The 21,256-nt window shown below is 33.3% G+C and overlaps 1 protein-coding gene, 1 long non-coding RNA gene and 1 pseudogene across 5 annotated transcripts in view; 1 reads left to right on the top strand and 2 right to left on the bottom strand.

Moving 5' to 3' along the window:
• The window catches only part of Smr (nuclear receptor corepressor smrter), a 204,476-nt gene that overhangs the window by 133,462 nt on the left and 49,758 nt on the right, over window positions 1–21,256 (bottom strand). The gene's annotated exons all lie outside the window — the stretch shown is intronic.
• Window positions 1–21,256, bottom strand: part of LOC118683574 (uncharacterized) — a 34,548-nt gene that overhangs the window by 6,206 nt on the left and 7,086 nt on the right. The window lies entirely within an intron of this gene.
• Window positions 117–16,420, top strand: LOC138857301 (uncharacterized; annotated as a pseudogene).

The raw sequence follows: 21,256 nt of genomic DNA, 5'->3' as shown, positions 1-21,256 counted from the left end.
TGCCTTAGAGAGTGTGATTGTTCAAGGGACGGGTGCGTTTGAGTGTGTTGCTATATAAGCCCACCTACTGCTCCAGTTTTAAGACATTCACTTGAGGCAGCTGCATAACTCTGAAAATGTGTCTGGTGGCAACTTGCAATAGCAAACTGTTGGCTGTGGTTACTAAGTATGTACAGTTGCAAGCCTTGTAATGGTAGTAGTAGGACCTATTGGCAAAGAGATTTGTTTTAAATTTTGTTTCTTTTATAGTCCAGTCATTTAAGCTTAAATTAGGTAAGAATCTCGGAATTCAGATACCCAGCTGTAAGTCTGTAAATACTTGTATATTGACACCCTAAAAGTTGTCTCAAAACCTACATATGGTAGGGTGTACAAAACTATTAAATTTCAAGGTCAAAGGTCACAAAAATCGGTTTTTGCGCTTTTTTTGTAAATATCTCATTTCCTATGGGTTTTTTGCTATTGGTATTTATTATCAATATTGTAGAATACGAAATTCTCTACAAATTTTGGTTAAAAATTTTTTTCATACGGTGAACCGTTTTCGAGATAGAGGGCTTAGAGCGCGCGGTCACAGCATCACTTCAGGTCAACCGGTGCCTCCGATCAAAAACGCGCCATATATAGTTGATGAACTATCGATAAATAAATGATTATAAATATTTGTCAATTTTTATTAACTATTATATTATATTTTATCATTTTCTTCATGCCTTAAATCTTTATCTATTCAATAATACTGATCACCGTTTCCTAAAATTAAAAAATAATGAAGGGAAAAACTTAAATCTTACTATAATTATATTCCCATTAACACTAATGACATTTTAATTAGAAAATAATTAAGTGCATCTTCTTTAAAATCTGTAAATTTGTAAATAATAGGACAAGATATTGATTTACTCATCATTTTAATTGGGCGTACACTGTCTTACGAACAAGAAATTTTCTTTAAAAAAGTTGGGAAAGGCAATGTAAAAACGGAGATATACTCGACTAAAAGTTTTGATAATTATCCTCATTCCAAAACACATATTTTATTTCTGCACGCATTAAGTGGATGTGACACAACTTCTGCGCTTTTTAAAAAGGGAAAAAAAACATTTTTAAAAGTTTTTGAGAAACTGACCAATTTGGATGAACTAACTGCAGCATTTGAGGAAGAAAATTGTTCGGCCCAGAGATTTTTAGAGAGTGGAACTCAAACCTTATTGGCAGTCTATAATGCTCCGAAATCTGTAAAAAGTCTCGATCATCTTCGTTATATGCATTACGTCAAGTCTACAAAACTTAATAAACCTGTGCAGCTTTCAAATATTCCACCAACAAGTGCAGCTGCTCATCAACATTTCGAACGTGTATATTATCAAGTTCAAACTTGGTTAGGGCATGATTTGGAACCCCAAGTATGGGGTTGGGCAATGCGAAACGATTTTCTGGAGCCTATCATGACAATTTTACCACCTGCTCCAGAACATTTGCTAAATACAATTTTCTGCAACTGCAAGAGTGGTTGTGGTTCGCGATGCAGATGCAGGAAAGCGGGCTTGCAATGCTCTTTAGCTTGTGGCCAATGTAATGGGCAAGCTTGTCTCAATGCTCTACCATATCAGAGCGACATTAACGAAGATGGAACTTTTGACCCCGAAATCATGGAAGAACTTGAAACAAATGTCGTTGAAGACGATAATGAAGACCAGTTTGAAATTTACCAGCAGCCGGAAGACGACGATGAAGAGGAAGAAGATGATTAAAATTATAAATTGTAGTTTTTGTACCCTTTATTCCATTTTTTTACTTTTAATAAAAATAAATGTATTGAATGATATTTTTTAATAAATTTTTTTATTTTTTTTTATCATGTAAGAAGTTATTAATATTAATAAGGTTTAAATTCAAATATAATTCCTATACCTGCAATTTCATGGGCAGGTAAGTGTTGTTAAATAAATTAATACTGAATAAAAAGTGGATAGGTTAGGAAAAAATGATAAAATATAATATAATAGTTAATAAAAATTGACAAATATTTATAATCATTGATTTATCGATAGTTCATCAACTATATATGGCGCGTTTTTGATCGGAGGCACCGGTTGACCTGAAGTGATGCTGTGACCGCGCGCTCTAAGCCCTCTCGAAAACGGTTCACCGTATGAAAAAAATTTTTAAACAAAATTTGTAGATAATTTTGTATTCTACAATATTGATAATAAATACCAATAGCAAAAAACCCATAGGAAATGAGATATTTACAAAAAAAGCGCAAAAAACCGATTTTTGTGACCTTTGACCTTGAAATTTAATAGTTGCGTACACCCTACCATATGTAGGTTTTGAGACAACTTTTAGGGTGTCAATATACAAGTATTTACAGACTTACAGCTGGGTATCTGAATTCCGAGGTGAACTTACTATAATGACTGGACTATTATGATATTGCCGTCGATCATTCTTCTAGTTATATTCTCTGAAGATAACGGCACTGTTATGCACAACAACAAGTGTGAAACACTTACCGTTACTTTTTTACAGCTAATTATATTTCGATATCTGTTTTTCGAGTGAACAATAGAATAGTAGTGAACGGTGAGCTGATGCAAACAGATTATTTTTACGAAAGTAAGTTTTCTGTTCTTTAATTTGTTATTCAATGAAAAAAACAAAACAAATATGACTGTGCATATTTTAGTTGGTCGCGTGAAATACTGTAGTGAAGAAAAACGAGAATGGATTCAATCTCTTATAAACACCAGTAAAACTTACAAGGAAGTGGAAGTGGAAACCTACAAGGAAAGCCACAATGATTCGAAATACAAATATTTATAAAAGAAAGATAAAAAAAGGGGCGCACGGCGGGTGTTCTCTGAGAATTTTATACGAAAAACCGTAAGATGTGCTAAAACTAGACCTTCAATGTCAGCCGTGGAGATTTGGGACGAACTGGCCGATTGAGAAATGGTGCATTATCTTGTGGACCCACGAGTCGAAAAGTAAAAGTAAAACGATAACGGGTACCGTAGAAGATGTAAGATGCGCCCCTAATATAGAGTACGACCCCAGATTCATCACAAAGACTTTCAAGCATGTCGGTTCGAGTATCATGATTTGGGGCTATTTTTCTTACAGAGGTGTAGGCCCAATTCACAAGATTGCTGACATAATGGACGGATACGCATATAATGAAGAATATTATAACATTTGCCGAAGAGGACATGCCGCTGAATTGAACATTACAGCAGGATAATGACCCGAAGCACACGAGTAGGGTAGCAAAGGAGTGGTTTCGGGTCAATGAATTGAGGTCATGGATTGGCCAGTCAGGATGTAAAAAAAAATCATTTTTTTTTTGCATTTTCGGTAAGTGTAATATCTTAAAAATATTTTCTGAAATTTTCAAGTTGATCCGATAACTAAATTTCGAGTTATTCGACAAATAACAAAGAGCGCTCGCTAGCACTAGCGGCAGCTGCAAGAAACTTTAAATGCGTTTTTCTCAAAACTATCTTTTTGAACTGGTGACAACTGTAACTTGAAAACCGATTAGAATACATAATAAACTCGGGTCTGATCGAAGGATTTTTGTTTTTTCAAAAATTTCGACCAATTAACTGTTGATTTTTTCCCAAAAATCTATAAAAAAAAAATGTCTTATAAAAAAAAAACTTCGATCAGGTCCAGGTCTATTTATTTATATAATTAATTTCTTTTTTTATCTGATTGATTTTAGATGAATCTCCAAGGACTTATGATTGTCGCCGCAAGGACCTTTTTTTGGAACTTGGTCAACACAGACAGCTAAAACTTTGAAAATTAAAACAATTTTTTTTGGAAATTTTCATGACTTCCAGTCAAAACATTGTATAATAATGCCATATTACTACTTTTGTAAAATAACATGATTTAATAGCAAAAAAAATTACTAAATTTTTCGTGCCTCTGACTACCCTAACCCCTTTATCCAATTGAAAACCTTTGTGCAGACGTCAAGAAAATCGTGTGGAATAATAAACAACGAGTTGTGGACCGAAGTACAGCAAGCATGACAGAGCATGCAACTAAAAAGATACCCGAGTCTCGTAGATTCAATGAAGAGGCGCTGTATTGCTGTTATAAAAAACATGGTCATGCTACCGAGTACTAAGGTCTCGTATAGATAAAACTTGCAAAAATCCTTGACTATTCCTTTGACAAATGTTTATTACTTTACTACTACCTTACTGCTCTCTACAATTTTCACACATAAACACATCTTTGTTAATAAACATATCTTGCACCTATGCAAATCAAAATATTTGTATTAATAAATATAGCTTGGAAAATATGCGCCACTTTTTCATTTAAATGGATGTTAAAATATTTTGGTATTTTGTATAACTCAAAGATATGTAAGACTCCAACACTCACTACTATATCAATGCTCGCAGCTGTACATATAATCATACAAGTAGTACGGCACTAGGGTGCGGCCCGTTGGGACTGCGGCAATGCGTTTACTGCCATTTTATGGCATCTAAAAACTCAGTATTTATATAAATATGTAGAACTTTATGAAAGCAGCAGCTCCATGACAGTCGGTGAATGTGTGTTAGAAGCATGTACAACGAGTTGTTGTCAATAGTAGTTAAATTTACGAATGTTTCTAGTCCTAATGAAAGTGGAACAAATTAAAAAAAAAAAAAAAATTATTGCAAAAAAATAAGCTAGTTTGAAAGTGGGTTAATGACAAAACTGAAATAAAAAAAACATAGAGAGGGAACCAACTGTATAGACATAGATGAAATATACGAAAACAGAAATATAAAGCTGATGTAGATATTCACGAGAATTAAAATTAACTTTACAAATTTTAAAAAAATTTGTATCTTTAAATCAAGTGTCCTGATTACTTAGCTCAAACTAATTAAAAGAAGAAAACAGTAATATTTCTTTCTGTAGTCGAGGGCTGCAAATGATTTGTAATGACTGTTGTTACCACATATTTTTGTTTTATTAAGTTTCTTATAATTAAAACTGAAACTGAAAACTTAATTTAAAATTTAAAAGCTTGTTTTTGTTTGACTGCGTAGTGTTGCGCTCCATGACGTCTGTATCGTGTGACTGTTTAACTACGAGTGAGCTGTAGAAGAAATAGAAGAATCCAGCTTTGAATAATTGTAAAAATTTAACAACTGTAATGATTGGGATATTCCCTAGAATGCTGATGTGAAGAAAGAACGAAGAATTATGGTACATGAATTTGTGCTGCCAGGATCTTCACAAATTCATCAAAACAAGAAAAAGCGGCTGCATCGAACCTAGAATACCCTTCAAAAATAAAAAAGGTCATACAGGAATTTAATTTTAATTGTTCAGTTTGTATGGCAGCTATATACTATAGTTTTTCGATCTAAAAATTTTCTTCAAAAATCTTAGCACTGTTTTAGAAAATAATAAATTCCGATTTTGTGAAGATACTTCGTCAAATTAAAAAGTTTTCCATATAAAAACTTTATTTTGATCGTTCAGTTTATATGGCAGCTATATTCTAAAGTAATTCGACCTGGACAATTTCTTCCGATATCGTAGCGTTGCCTTGGAAAATAATCCAAGCTAAATTTCGTGAAGATATCTCATCAAAAAATTCAGCTTGTATGACAAATGAGCTGCTTCTTGAAGAGAAAAGGACGGGTGCAAAAAAATAAGCACTATTTCGCGTATATACAGACAGACGGAAACGGTTAAATCGACTCAGCTGGTCATGCAGATCATTTATAAATATATATACATACGTACTTTTCCTTTTGAGTGTTACAAACATCATAGCAATCATAATACACCCTGTTCAGGGATTAAAATGATCCCAAATACTCGAAGTAAAATTTTATTTTTAATTTTTAATCCCAAATAAAAAAAATAAAATAGAAACAAATTTTTTTCGAATTAAAATTGTTTTTCGTTTCATGCTCCACTCATCTTTAATACTCTAAGCACTAGTCGAAAAACTTACACATTCAAACAATTTATATTTTAACAAATTTCGGATATGGGATTAAAATTTAAATTTTAAATGTTTACGATTAAATTAAATTCTAAAATTTTCAATATTCAAGCCAAATTATCCAAAGAAGTGCAAATGTTTAAAAGCAATTAGAATATATGTACATATATGTGTCTGAGTATATTTGAGAGCGTATATTCACTATATTAAGACTCAATAATAAATTTGAAAAAATCCCTTAATTGCAGCACTAGGTTAGGAGGTCGATCCCAAAAAGGATCCCACTTGGACAGCTTAAGACGCCGGTCCGTTGTGATAATTGCAGCACTAAAATAGCTCAAAATATGTATGTACATATGTGTAACTATGAATTGCTAATTTAAGCTAAGAAATGTCAAAAAATAACATTTAAACTTGTTTTTCCCTCTCTACAATACGTTCGTTCTACATATGTATTTCTTTCATAAATTTATATGTATATTAATATTAGGTCAAGTAAAAAGTTCGTTCGGTTTTTTATTGATTTTTCAAAAGATGATAACTTTGTATGCATTTGTCCGATTTAAGTCAAATATGTGCCGTTTTGTTCATAAACTTGTTGCCAACGATATGCCAACTTCATTATACCCCGCTCGTAGAAGGCTGCGTCCCTATTGGCAAAAAAACTCGGAGAGCCAATTTTCACAGGCCTCTCTTGAGTCTAACTTCTCACCATTAAGCGCGTTCACCATGGACAGGAAAAGATGGTAATCACTTGACGCCAGGTCCGGACTATAAGGTGGGTGCATTAGGACCGCCCATCTGAGCTCCCGAAGCTTCTGGCGCGTCACCAAAGACGTGTGTGAACTGGCGTTGTCCTGATGGAACACAATTCGGCCTCTGTTGATCAAAGATGACCTCTTCTGGATGAGTGCTGCCTTCAAGCGGTCCAGTTGTTGGCAGTAGAGGGCCGAATTGAGCGTTTGGTCATAGGGGAGCAGCTCGCAGTAGATGATTCCTTGCCCATCCCACCAAACACATAGCAAAACCTTCCTGACCGTCAATCCGGTCTTGGCCACCGTCTGGGCCGCTTCCCCGAGCTTTGACCACGACCGTTTGCGCTCGATGTTGTCGTAAGTGACCCATTTTTCATCACCAGTCACAATCCGCTTCAGAAACGGGTCGATTTTGTTGCGATTCAGCAGCGATTCGCAGATGGAAATTCGGTGCATCATGTTTTTTTGCGTTAGTTCGTGTGGCACCCAAACATCGAGCTTCTTTTTGAATCCAAGGTTATGCAAATGGTTCCAAATGGTTTTCTGGCTTATCTTTAGTTCCTCAGCAATTAAATAAGTGCTCACGTGGCGGTCTGTTTCCACTATTTTCATGATTTTATCGCAATTTTCGACGACAGGCCTCCCGACGCGTGGTGCATCTTTGACATCGAAATTACCGGAACGGAACCTAGCAAACCACTTTTGTGCTACACGTTCGTTTACAGTATTGGGGCCATAAACTAAATTAATTTTTTCAGTCGCTTTGGCTGCTTTTTCGCCTTGATCGAAGAAAAATTGTAAAATATAGCGAATTTTCTCTTTGCTGGTGTCCATCCAACGTACTGAGTCAATCAATCGAAAAACTGTCAGAGACAAACTTTTAGTGCGAATAAACACGTTTTCAGCGCCGTATAGTATGACATGATGCGACACGTTACACGAATACTATGGATAATAACGCCATCTCTTAGATAAAAACCGAATGAACTTTTTATTTTACCTAATATATTTTTTTTTTGATGTTGCTACTGAAGTACTACTTGGATCTATGGTACGTATAAGTGTTTGTTGTAGGTGACAAGGTCACTCAATGACGTTATTTGCGCGGTAGTAGCAGCATTGGTGTCACATATTTTTAACAATATTTGTATATTTTTTGTTTTCCATTTTTATTTAATTGCTATCGTACTTTATGTAGATGTTGATGTTATTTTACTTGCATTGTTTTATTACTATCATCGTTGCTGTTGTTTTTATTATTACTCTTCAACATTTAATTATGCATACAAGTGTTTATCTTGTCGCTTTTGTTGTGATTTTCATGCACTTTGGTTGTTGTTGTATTTTTTCACTTAATCGCGCAGTTTTTTTTTTTGTTGCATACATGAATGTATTTGTATTTATTGTAAATTATTTTCAATTAATCAGGGCTACAGCTGTTTTCGTCGATTTTTTCTTCAACTTTTTCTCGTGAAAAAATAATTATTGCTTGCTATTATTGTATTGCATTTGTTTCACATGCGTTTGGATTCTTTAAATTTTTAAATTTTATTTTGTTATCACTTGTTTTTTGCCACAATACTCACAACAATTTAGTGAAATACTTATGGATGGAGCAAAAAAGCACCTATCAATTCCCTTCACCACTAGAAAAAAACCGAAACTAGAGTAAGGAAATGCAAAACCTTAACCTGTTCCAACTAAACGTTGCTACGTTACGCCAAGGAAAATCCATTTAAAACTTTCAATATTTAGTTGAAACGTATTAAAGTCTGCTTTTTCTTCCTCTTGTTTCGGGTGTTTTCACGTGATCAATGGCGTTCAGTATCATGTTTTTGGAGCAGTCCATGATATAATTTATTTCCCTCATACCTTCCTCTTCTTTGTCTGATGATACGGCCCATATTTGACTTTGCTTCCTTTCATTTTCAAATTATAAACCCAAGATTATTATTTTTTAATTTATTTATCATTGATACATTAATATCCATAAAAAATATTAATAATATGTTTAGGTTCGATATTTTACTTTTTGAAAAAATTTACGTAGGGCGTCCCTTTTCTTTTTTTGAGAGCTTGAAACGCCAATACTTGAGCTCTCGGTCAGTTGACTGACTGTCAAGTTTAGTTGTTCCTCGCTTTGCTTGACAATTCAAACTTTATTAACGAAGTTAAGAAAGCAAAGGGTATGTCAGAATAAACGCTTTGCTTCCTGTGCTTTTCTCTAATAAAAATTGCAACTATTGCGGGAAAGCGTAAAAAGATTAGTGTTGCCCAACATTTTAGTTCGCTTTGCTTTGTTTCGCCTCGATGTGAACGAACTCATACAAAAGTATACTTGTATATCGAACTTATCTGTCAAAGCAAATGTCAGAAGCAAAACGAAGCAAAAGTTGTGGGTGAATTAGCCATATATGTATATACTTGTATGTGTGCAAAGCTGTCTGTAATTTTAGTTATGAAATCAATGACACATCCAAGTGAAACTGCAGAAATACGAACGACGGAAGAAATGGAAAGCAAAGTTTTAATAAATAAAAAGGAAAAGAAATAAAAAATATTAAAACATCAAAAAAAAAAACCTATGCAGCAAAAGCGCCGCATTGTTCCAATGCTGCATTTTCAATTTGAAAACTGCGAGTGGTACTTGCTGTACATTTCCGATACGAAGAAGAAAGAAAAGCTTGACATCAATACACATACTTAAGTGGACTGCGTCAAATGCTGCAGCTGACATGCATACAAATGAGTGAGGGCCACGGGAAGAAATGTACAAGAATGAGATTGGTATAGGAACCTAAATGACACGCCGTGAGAAACAACTGATATAAAAGTACTTGGAAAACTTTTAAGCGACAAATTAAAATCACGTCCAATGGCGATAATCACAGCACGTTTTAGCTGCGAAATTATGTAACACTAACATGTCTACCAAGTTTCATAAAGATATCTCAATTTTTACTCAAGTTACAGCTTGCACGGACGGACAGACGGACGGACAGACAGTCACCCGGATTTCAACTCGTCTCTTCATCCTGATCATTTATATATATATAACCCTATATCTAACTCGATTAGTTTTAGGTGATACAAACAACCGTTAGGTGAACAAAACTATTATACTCTGTAGCAACAGGTTGCGAGAGTATAAAAATGCTTTAAATATGAAGTGAATAAAAAGACTTGACGCTAAAAAAAACTGTCTAGCTTAAAATAACACAAACCTAAGTTTTGCGCTATATATAGCCACTCTGTGAAGTGCGTTGGTTGTTTTTTTCGCTGAGTGTATATATAGTTGCCGCTGACTTATGGTTTTTGAGATATTTACATTTGAAGTTCAAAAATTCAACTATTTAAAGTGCGTATTATAATGAATTTTACACTTATTTTTTTACTTTTATATCTACCAACACTTCAATAATTTGTTTCTACACATTTATTTTATATTAAATAGTGCAAAAAAAAACTTTTGTACAATTCTTTTTATTTTACAAAGGACCACAAGGAATTTAAAAAAAAAAAAACAGAAAAACCCCAATGGCAGGAAATAAATAGAACATTAATAATTTTTCGGGTAGAATTCCTTCCTGTATTGGCGGCCATGAGCCAGGCCTTAAAAAAAAATAACCCTGATCGGTCCAACATCGGAGTGCCTTGAGTTCTTCGAAATTATGTAACACTTTCACATTTTCAATTTAAAAAAATACAAACGAAAAGTAAATTTTAATCGGTGAGTTTGATTGGCAGCTATTTGCTATAGTGAACCGATCTGAACAATTTCTTCAAATTTTGTAGCGCTACCTTGAACAAAATATGGTACATGCCAATTTCGTAAAGATATCTTGTCAAATACTAATGTTACATAACATACAAGGACTTGGTTCTAATTCTTCAGTTTGTATGGCATCTATAATGGTCCGATATCGGCGATTCCGACAAATGAACATCTTCATTTACATCGTGTGCAAAATTTCAGATCAGTATCTCAAAAACTGAGGGACTCATTTGCGTATATACAGACAGACAGCCTACAGGGTCTCCGACTTTTCCTTCGGGGTGTTACAAACTTCGTGGCAAACTTAATATACCCTGTCCAGGGCATAATATTACATATAAAAATTAAACGCTATTTCGTTTTCGTATTAACTTCCGAACCACAGCACGGAACAACGTGAAAATTTGCACAGTTATTCGTTTATTCCTGTAACGGAGGCCTTTTTTGCAAATTCACCGTCGATTTGGCAACTACAGTCGATGAATGTTGAACAAAACATTACCATATGATTGGACATAAGGCATGTGACGCGCCCACTTCTGCTTTCCTCCTAATATCTAATACATGATGTGTAGAAATAACATATCTCTCATTAATCCCGTGTTATGTGTACATTTATTAAATTCTCTCAACTTGTTTCTCATTACTATAAGCTTTGCATTAAAATTCCCCGAAATTCGAGTGAAAAATTAGCATAGGAAAATTGCATAGGGAATTCTGAGAAACCAATGATAATTATCAGCAAATGAGACGCAGAACGCATATTTGGAAAGTAACAGCTCCGTTGCAAGAGCTGCATATACATAATAGCAAATAGAAGCTTTACTGCATTACTATTATTTTTTTAACTAAACAAATGCATAAGAAATTATCACAACTAATTAATATACGATTTTATACACACATTATTTACACCCACAAACGATAACCAATAAACGTTGAAATGCACAAGGTGTTTGACTAGCCAATATTATTTGTCACGAACCTGGCCTATCGCATTTTAAACGTGTGTACAATTGTCTACGGCCTTGTATTTATGTAAATTTTGCAAAGAATTTGTCTAAACTCATTCTACATTTTTATGTAGTTTGCCACGAAATTTGTAACAAGCCGAAGGAAACGTCAGAGACCGTATAAAATATACTTATAATTGATCTGCATAACGAGCTGAGTCGATTGCGTCTGTTCGTTTGTATAAACGCGAACTAGCTCTTTAGTTTTTGATATATATATCTGAAATTTGGCACACGTCCTGTTCTATTCAAGAAGCTGCCATACAAATTGAACGATCGGAATCAAGTGCTTTTACGGAAAACTCTTTCATTTGATATGCAATAATGCAATCTATAGCATATATTTGCCATATTAACTGAACGATCGAAGTAAAGTGCTTACTTGGAAAACTTTTTCATTTGACGACATGTATTGACAATGTATTTTCCGAAGAAATTGTTCAGATCAGATCACTATATCATATAGATGCCATACAAATTGAACGATCGGAATCAAGTTCTTGTAAGGAACCTTTGTATTTGTAAAAGGTATTATAGCTTCGGTGCAACCGAAGTTAACGTTTTTTCTTGTTTTATTATATTATCGGTGATAACGGCAGTCACCAGCGTCAGGACATTAAGTAACGGCCAACAGTTTAACAAATCAAAATATTTTTATGCTTTTAAATAATATAGTCTCCTATGGAAATCTAAAGAAAAAATCAAATAGTGTACATCTCTAGGCAGTAAAAAATTAATAAAATGAATAATGCTCAACAGTATGGCCAAATCTACTTAATTTCAAGCATGAAAGCTTACTTTGAAGCTCTATAAATAAAAATAATTATATTTTTTCATATATCGTATGCTCATTGAAATTAAATACTATTCAGAACACTACCTATGTGTCTCTACACTCTTTTATGCCACTACTTCTTTCAATAGATTAAATTGTGAATGTCGCAGTCCCAACTGGAGTACCTCCTACATTTGACAAAGACGACAGCGGTGTATTAAATATCCTACTAACGGCGTTAAATTTATTTCAATTAAGGTACAGCTGCTAACTACAGATTGCACCATATAGTATTTATGCATTGTAATGCTATTACAAAGTATATTATATACACGTACATAGTTACATGCGATAAAATAAAACGAATCAACTTTGAACATGCAATTGCGTGTTGCCCTGTGTCAGAATTTTTTACTTAGTTTTTAATTTTATTTTTTGCTCTTTTGCCAGAATATATTTTTGCTGCCAGTCATTTGTTGGCTGCCTTTTATATTTTAATACCACTCATTCAAGATTATTAAATTGAGCATAAAAATTTCATATACATTTTGCAGAAATATTTCTACATAGTTTGCATTGTATTGTAGTTAGGCAATAATTTCCTCTTACTGCTACTCCATACCCGGCGCCATTTGCATCACAAGTGAATAAGTACGTCTGGGTTTTTTAGTTTTATGCCATTGTCAATAATTTGATTTGACGATGTTGCTGCTATGTTTGTAATTCACTTTTATAATTATGTGTGTTTTTTTTCATATAATTTTTCAATTTCAGTACAGTGCTCAATTTGCATAATATTTGTGTCGCTGCTTCTTGGAGTTTAATATATTATAACATCTTAAGTCGAGTTAACCCTTATGTTAGTAACCAACTTTACCGACGTCTTTTAGCAACCGGGTACCGGGTACTACGATCTGAGTATTATTCATATTTTGTTTACTTTATTAAAAAAAAAATGTTTCTTCAAATATTAATAGTCAGTGACAATTTAAAGAAAAGAAAAAAATAACAACGTAGAATAAAAAAAAAAATAAAAATATAAAAAAACAAGAAAGAAAGGGCTAAGTTCGGAAGTAACCGAACATTTTATACTCTCGCAAAGTCAAATGGTATACTCGTTTGAGATTTCTTTGTGGATTGGCTGATATTTTCGGTAGAAGGTCAACTATAGGCACTGGGGTCCACATATTTAGTACTTAGGGGCTTGAACAGTTTTGGTTCGATTTAGACAATTTTTGGTCACAAGGTGGCATACTTTAAACGTATTATTCACGCAAAGTTTTACCCCGACATAATCATTGTTGCTTGATATGCATAGTGGAAAGAATCAGATGGAATTGAAAATGGTGTTATATGGGAAATAGGCGTTGTTGTAGTCTGATTTCGCCAATTTTCGCACTATAACATAGAAATATGAAAAGAACGTTATGCACCGAATTTGGTTGAAATCGGTTAAGCAGATCCCAAGATATGGGTTTTCACCTAAAAGTGGGATGTGTCACGCCCACTGTCTAATTTTGAACGCGGTTCCTATAAAGTCATCTCATACCATCCCAGAGATAAAATTTAATGTCTCTGGCTTGTTTAGTGCTTGATTTATCGCGCTTTTAGTAGTTTTTAACAGTACCGTTATATGGGGAGTGGGCTGAGTTACCACCCGATTTCAACTATTTTCACATCGTCAATAGAAGTGCTAACTAGAGGCGGGACCACGCCCACTTTAAAAAAAAAATTTAACTGCAGATGCCCCTTCCTAATGTGATCCTGTGTACCAAATAACAGTCTTGTATCTTATTGCGGAGCTTAGTTATGGCAATTTATTTGTTTTTGATTAATGGCGTTTTGTGGGCGTGGCAGTGGTCCGATTCCGTACCAAGAAACATGTCTACCAAGTTTCATAAAGATATCTCAATTTTTACTCAAGTTACAGCTTGCACGGACGGACAGACAGTCACCCGAATTTCAACTCGTCTCTTCATCCTGATCATTTATATATATATAACCCTATATCTAACTCGATTAGTTTTAGGTGATACAAACAACCGTTAGGTGAACAAAACTATTATACTCTGTAGCAACAGGTTGCGAGAGTATAAAAATGCTTTAAATATGAAGTGAATAAAAAGACTTGACGCTAAAAAAAACTGTCTAGCTTAAGATAACATAAACCTAAGTTTTGCGCTATATATAGCCACTCTGTGAAGTGCGTTGGTTGTTTTTTTCGCTGAGTGTATATATAGTTGCCGCTGACTTATGGTTTTTGAGATATTTACATTTGAAGTTCAAAAATTCAACTATTTAAAGTGCGTATTATAATGAATTTTACACTTATATTTTTACTTTTATATCCACCAACACTTCAATAATTTGTTTCTACACATTTATTTTATATTAAATAGTGCAAAAAAAAACTTTTGTACAATTCTTTTTATTTTACAAAGGACCAAAAGGAATTTAAAAAAAACAGAAAAACCCCAATGGCAGGAAATAAATAGCACATTAATAATTTTTCGGGTAGAATTCCTTCCTGTATTGGCGGCCATGAGCCGGGCCTTAAAAAAAAATAACCCTGATCGGTCCAACATCGGAGTGCCTTGAGTTCTTTCACGTAGAACTCCTTTTTGCGTTGGCGGCTTGTTTGCAAAATATATTAACACTTATATTTTCTTTGCATGCAACCATTTTGTTATTGTACGAATAAATGGATTTAAACCTAAGTTAAATATTGAATTATAGTAAGTATTGGACTATTTAATATAAAAAAATGTGTAGTAAATAACAAATTAGTGAAGTATTAGTGGATATAAAAGTTAAAAGTATAAGTGTAAAATTCATTATAAATTAAAGAAACAACCACTTTAAATAGTTAAATTTTTGAAATTTCAAATATCAAAATATATTCAAATATCTTAAAAATCATAAGTCAGAGGCAACTAAATGTATATATTTTCTTAATCTGGAGTACCTCCTCTATCCGTATATAACCATTTTAACCCCGGATTCGGGGGGAGATTCGACGAGTTGTTTCCTTATTAAAATGGAAAAGTGAAAATTTACTGATGTTATTAGACATTAGCAATGTGAGTAATGTTAATTTTTCTAGTGATGATTCGGTTGTTGATCCCAATTTTAACATAAGCAATTGCACTGCGCCTAGCTCAGATTCGGAAAGTGAAGTTGTGAGTACTAAACTCATATATTGGCTAATAATCATAAAAATTTAAATTTAGAAAAATTCAGAAAATATTGCAAACAAAGTGGTGCAAAACAATACGTCACTAAAATAATTAAGAAACCTACTTCAACAGCAGGAAAACTTGTTCCTGCTCGTGTTGTGCGCCCAATGGAATCTTGCTGGAAAAGATGTAAAAAACATACATTCATACGCAGTTCTGGGGTCAAAGTTCCTATAACTTACGTAAAGCATATGTTACAGGCTTAATGGAAATCCAAGAAACGAATACTATAAAAAGAGTAAAATACTCTTTGGTTTCCTCGATTTAAAATTTAAAAACCCTAAGATTGACACTTGCCACAGATGTGATTTGCTTCAATGTAAAATAGAAGTTGTCCAATCTGAAGACCTTGAATCTCTTAAATTAGAGCAAACTGAATATCTCAATTTAGCACAACAAGCATATGATGCTAAGGAAAATGATAGAGAAAAGTCTTGAAATGATACTAAACTAAAGTGTTTTGTTTCGATCTTCCAACTCATATGTTGAGAACTTTACTGTCATTCTACATACGGCCTTTAAGGACCTTCAATCTTATCCATACATGACTGTGCAACAAATCAACCACATGTGGCATGAAACAATAGCTAAAAGAGGTTTAAACGAAATAGCTTCATGCGTAATTACTCATTTACTGCAATTAAATGCTAATGTAAATCATATTGTTTTCTAAAGTGATTGCTGCCCAGGTCAAAACAAAAACTCTTTCATGGCAACTATGTTTGTGATTATCATGCAATTAGAAAACAATGTAAGCATTATAGATCATACATTTATGGCTACTGGACCAGCAGCGATTGAGAAAAAGAAAAACAAATCTTCAATAAAATTCCATCATCCCCGTGATTGGTACGAATTTATAAGAACAGTTGGAGTAAATAAATAAATGTTTGGTTAACGAAATGGGTCAATCAGATATATATTTTACTTGGAGAAAAGTAGATAATAACGGTGATGAATTCAGTTGGCATGACATTAAATCGTTTCGATTTACTAAGAAATATGGTAAAATATATTTTAAAACATCTTTAAGTGCAGACGATCCTTACAAAAAAAGAAAATTGATCTCATAGATATGCTGCCGCTAGTGGATGAAATTTATAGAGTTAAGTTAGTTTAAGTTTTATAAGAATTTAACTTCAGAAGATATATCAATGATATGATAAGATTGCCATCCAGATCTAACCGAAAACTACGAAAGTAATGAATAATTATATCATTATATGGAAACCATATTGAATTGACAAGCTTAAGTGACAAACGTTAATACTACTTTTGTACTTACTTTTTTCAGTTTTAAATGGGTCATTCCATGTCAAATAGACAAAATTTTCCCTCGATGGTTACTTTTTACGATTACTCAAAATTCAAAATTGTTTAATTATGGTAATTAACAATTTTTTTTTCAAAACAATTTTTTTCCCATACCTCTAAGTGTATCGGAATTAATCGGAAAACAGTGAAATTTTCAATTTCGTATAGCTCTTAGAAAATTTGTTTCAACATTTTTTCCGTTTTATGATAAGACAAAACTTTCCACCAAAATTCATTCGATTCGGTGGTGCTCGCGTCAAACTATTTGTCGATTTGACATGGAATGACCGAAATAAATATATAAGAACTGAATACTGTACATTATTTAATTTAAATTACTTTTTTTAAGAATTAAAGAAAAACGCAAACATACAGTTGCAATCAAAATTAAGTGAACAGTTTTGATAGAAATCTTTTTGAAGCTATTTTTATTTTCATCATATTTTTTTTAAACTTACTATACCTACATAGTTTAATATAAGTTAGAACTTAAACATATTTTGTTACTAACAACAAAAAGTAATAATGAAATGTAGAGAAAGGAAAATATAATAAATCAAAATTTAGTGAATATATAATTTAGTAACTGCAAAGACCACCGTTATTTTGTGATAGCTTCGCCAAGCTCTGCGGCAAAGAATGACAATACTTTTCACACATTTCTAGTAAAAATGTTGACCATATTTCCTTAATTAAATTCTTTAATACATGTAAACTCCGAGGCATTCTCTTGGTAACATAGTTAGGGCTTTGTGGGGGTCATTCCAGCAACGTTACGTAACTATTTGCAAGGATAAAATCCTCGCCAATCAATTGCCTGCCTTCAGGTATGATGACATCTTTCATTAAATTATGATACACTTGAGCATTAACTTTGCCTTCAGGTACCACTATTTCGCCTACCCCTTCGGCAGAAATGCAGCTCCATACCATGAGGCCCTTATTGTCTTCTTTAAGTGTAGGTTTTACACATTTGAATCCCAATGCTTTGCTTATTTTACGCCATACATACATTTAGCCACCACTATACTTCATCCTTATCATTCATTCGTCCGTCCAAATAATTTTTGACCAAAAAATATTAGGTTCCAAGACATGGTCTGTATAAAATATCTTCCATTTTGCCAAGTTGACCTTGTTTACATGAGGAATTTTCCGTAGTACCCTACCGTACATACTTATCTCCTTCGTGTAAGCGTCTACTAATTGTTGGGCAAAGACGGTGTACTTTTCCCTTCGGCCACCAGCACAGCAATCATTTTCGGAGCGGAATAAAATCTATTCGACTTAGAAATATTTATAATCCTGGAATCAAAACGTTTTGATGTTATTCTTGACCTTCCTGTTGAAAACTTTTGAGCAATCCGATTCTCATTCCTGAACATTTTTATAAACTTGTGGACCTTTGAAAGTTTTTGCTTTTGAGCGTATAATTTCACTCTTTTATACAAATTCACAATTGTAGTACGTTCCGTCGTATTAAAACGTGGTAATTTTCGCATATTTAATATATGAAATCAAATATTAAAATTGTAATTGTAATGTTTGCATCTTAAATAGATCATTTTATGTTCCACATCTCGAATAAATAAAAAAAACTTCATTTCGAATTATTTTACTCAGTATTAATTGACAAAATAGTGGTTGTTCACTGATGTATCATTCATTTATTTTTCACATTGTTTACTTACGCGTCAAGAAATCACACTCAAATGAAACTAAGTGACAAAATACATTATGTCTTAGTTAGCTTGAATTTAAAGTAACTGTTAGACAAATAGTTGCCGACATTGTGACGCCTTTGTACAATGTTACTTAACGCAGAACAACCTTGATCTGCATGTTCACCTAATTTTGATCGCAACTAGGTTAAAAATATCTCTAAAACTGCAACACAACAAATTTTATACAAAATCGTTAATATCTTCAAATACGGCTTTTGGACTTAAAATGTCATGCCAAAACGCCACAGATATATATGTATGTATATATAAATGGTCAGTATGACGAGTTGATTCGACTAAAAAGCTGCTCATTTGTCGGAACCGCCGGTATCGGACCACTATAGCATATAGTTGCAACACAAACTGAACGATCAAAATCAAATTCTAGTTTGGAAAACTTTTATATTTGACGAGATATCTTCTCGAAATTTGACATGAATTATTGTCCACATACAAACAGAACGATCAAAATCAAGTTCTTGTATTGAAATTTCTTTATTTGTACAGGATATTCTATAGCTTCGGTGCAAAAAAAGTTCAAATTTTTTCTTATTTCAACTACCTTCATCCATAAAAATTTAAAAAGAAGATACCGGATTGAAAAATAAAAATTTGAATCTCAAAGAATTAACAAAATAATTTGTTTTACAATTAACATTAAAATCAAATAATGATATTTAAAATTTTTAAACTCTCGCAACATGTTACTACCGAGTATAATAGTTTTGTTCACCTAACGGTTGTTTGTATCACCTAAAACTAAAGTGAGTTAGATATAGGGTTATATATATATAAATGATCAGGATGAAATGTGCAATCTGTAACTTGAGTAAAAATTCAGATATTTTTTCTTGGTACCGTAAAGTGATTAGTATTGCAGATGGGCGTAATCGGACCACTGCCACGCCCACAAAACGCCATTAATCAAAAACAAATAAATTACCATAACTAAGCTCCGCAAGAAGACACAAGACTGTTTTTTCGTATACAAGATCACATTCGGGAGGCGCATCTGCAGTTTCAAAAATTTGTTTAAAGTGGGCGTGGCCCCGCCCCCTAATAGGTTTAATAATCACATCCCCTAAGTCGCTAAAGTTATAATAACAAAGTCACTGAGAGCAAGTGTTTTTAGCACCTCTTCCACAGTGTGAAAATGGGTAAAATCAGGTGACAACCCCGTTCACTCCACATATAACAGTACTGTTAAAAACTACTAAAAGTGCGATAAATCAAGCACTAAACACGTCAGAGACATTAAATTTGATCTTTAGGATGGTATATTCACAACAGCGTTCCCAATTAGACAGTGCGCGTGGCACCGCCCACTTTTAGGTAAAAACCCATATCTTGAAATGTGCTTAACCGATTTCAACCAAATTTGGTACATGACATTCTTCTCATATATCTATGTTATAGTGTCATATATCTATTATAGTAAAATCGGTGATATCGGATTACAATCACGTCTATTTCCCATATAACACCATTTTGATTACCATCTGATTCTTTCACTTTCCACTATGCTAATCAAGCAACAATGATTGTATCGGGGTAAAACTTTGCGTGAATAATGCGTTTCAAGTATGCCACCTTGTGACCAAAAATTGTCTAAATAACTGAGGCAACAGTTCCTACTTTTAATTATTAAAATATATAAAGAAATCTGAAACGAGTATACCATTTGACTTTGCGAGAGAACAAATTTTTCGGTTACATCCGAACTTAGTCCTTCCTTACTTGTTTTTTTATAACTTTCTAAAATGACGATGAAGTAAGTCAACGATGACTGGAAATTTGTGACAGAAACAGCGGAAATATAGTTATGCAAATATGTGAACGGGCTCGAACGAATGAGCAAGCAAAAAGTAGACAATATCGGACTAGATAGTCAGACAACGATGCTCAGATGGAGAAATAATCAATCGAATAAGGCCAATAAATGTATGAAGGGAGATCTCGAAAAAATATGCCGACGTCAGCTGAGACAACGACTGGGAAATGCTCGAAATGAAGAATCAATTCTTTCCATTGCATGACTGCAACAGGGAATTATTAATTGCAATATAGTTCACTCAATTCGCTTTAGTGTGACTTGGATTCTGAGCTAATCGTCATGGATATGGGCATAGCGCAACAAGCGGAACAAAATAGCTTAACACATAAAAGGCTAATTATATAATAGATTTGAATTTCAGTATTCTAATCGCCGATGTATAAAATAGCTGATTTTCGGCAGAATGAAAGTGTAATATTACAATAACAATAGAACACATGTAGTGACGATAAAAATACAATCATTGATTCGATAATAAACTATAGAGAGCACAAGTAAGGAAGACATAAGTTCGGGTGTAACCGAATATTTAATACAATTTGAAAGGATCAAAGGGGGATAATTATTTTTAGATGCTGCAAAACTTTATATTAAAAAAATGTTCAGTAACAATTTAACATTCTTTTTTCAACGGAGCCATCAATGAATTGCAATCAATTTAGGTATCTTATTAACTTAAACTATACGTTTCCGAGATAGTTATATTTAATTTAACCTAGTTAACTCAAATAAAATATGTATGTGATATTAACTAAACCAAAAGGGCTAAATTTATATATTGGGAATATGAGGAAGAAGTCAACCAGAAGATCGATTCATTAAAAGATCATATATTTTGATCAACACAAAC

This window comes from Bactrocera oleae, chromosome 5 (genome assembly GCF_042242935.1).
Source record: "Bactrocera oleae isolate idBacOlea1 chromosome 5, idBacOlea1, whole genome shotgun sequence".
In the NCBI taxonomy this organism is placed as follows: Eukaryota; Metazoa; Arthropoda; class Insecta; order Diptera; family Tephritidae; genus Bactrocera; species Bactrocera oleae.
The sequence above is the reverse complement of the archived record's forward strand: the minus strand, read 5'-3'. Positions and strand labels throughout refer to the sequence as shown.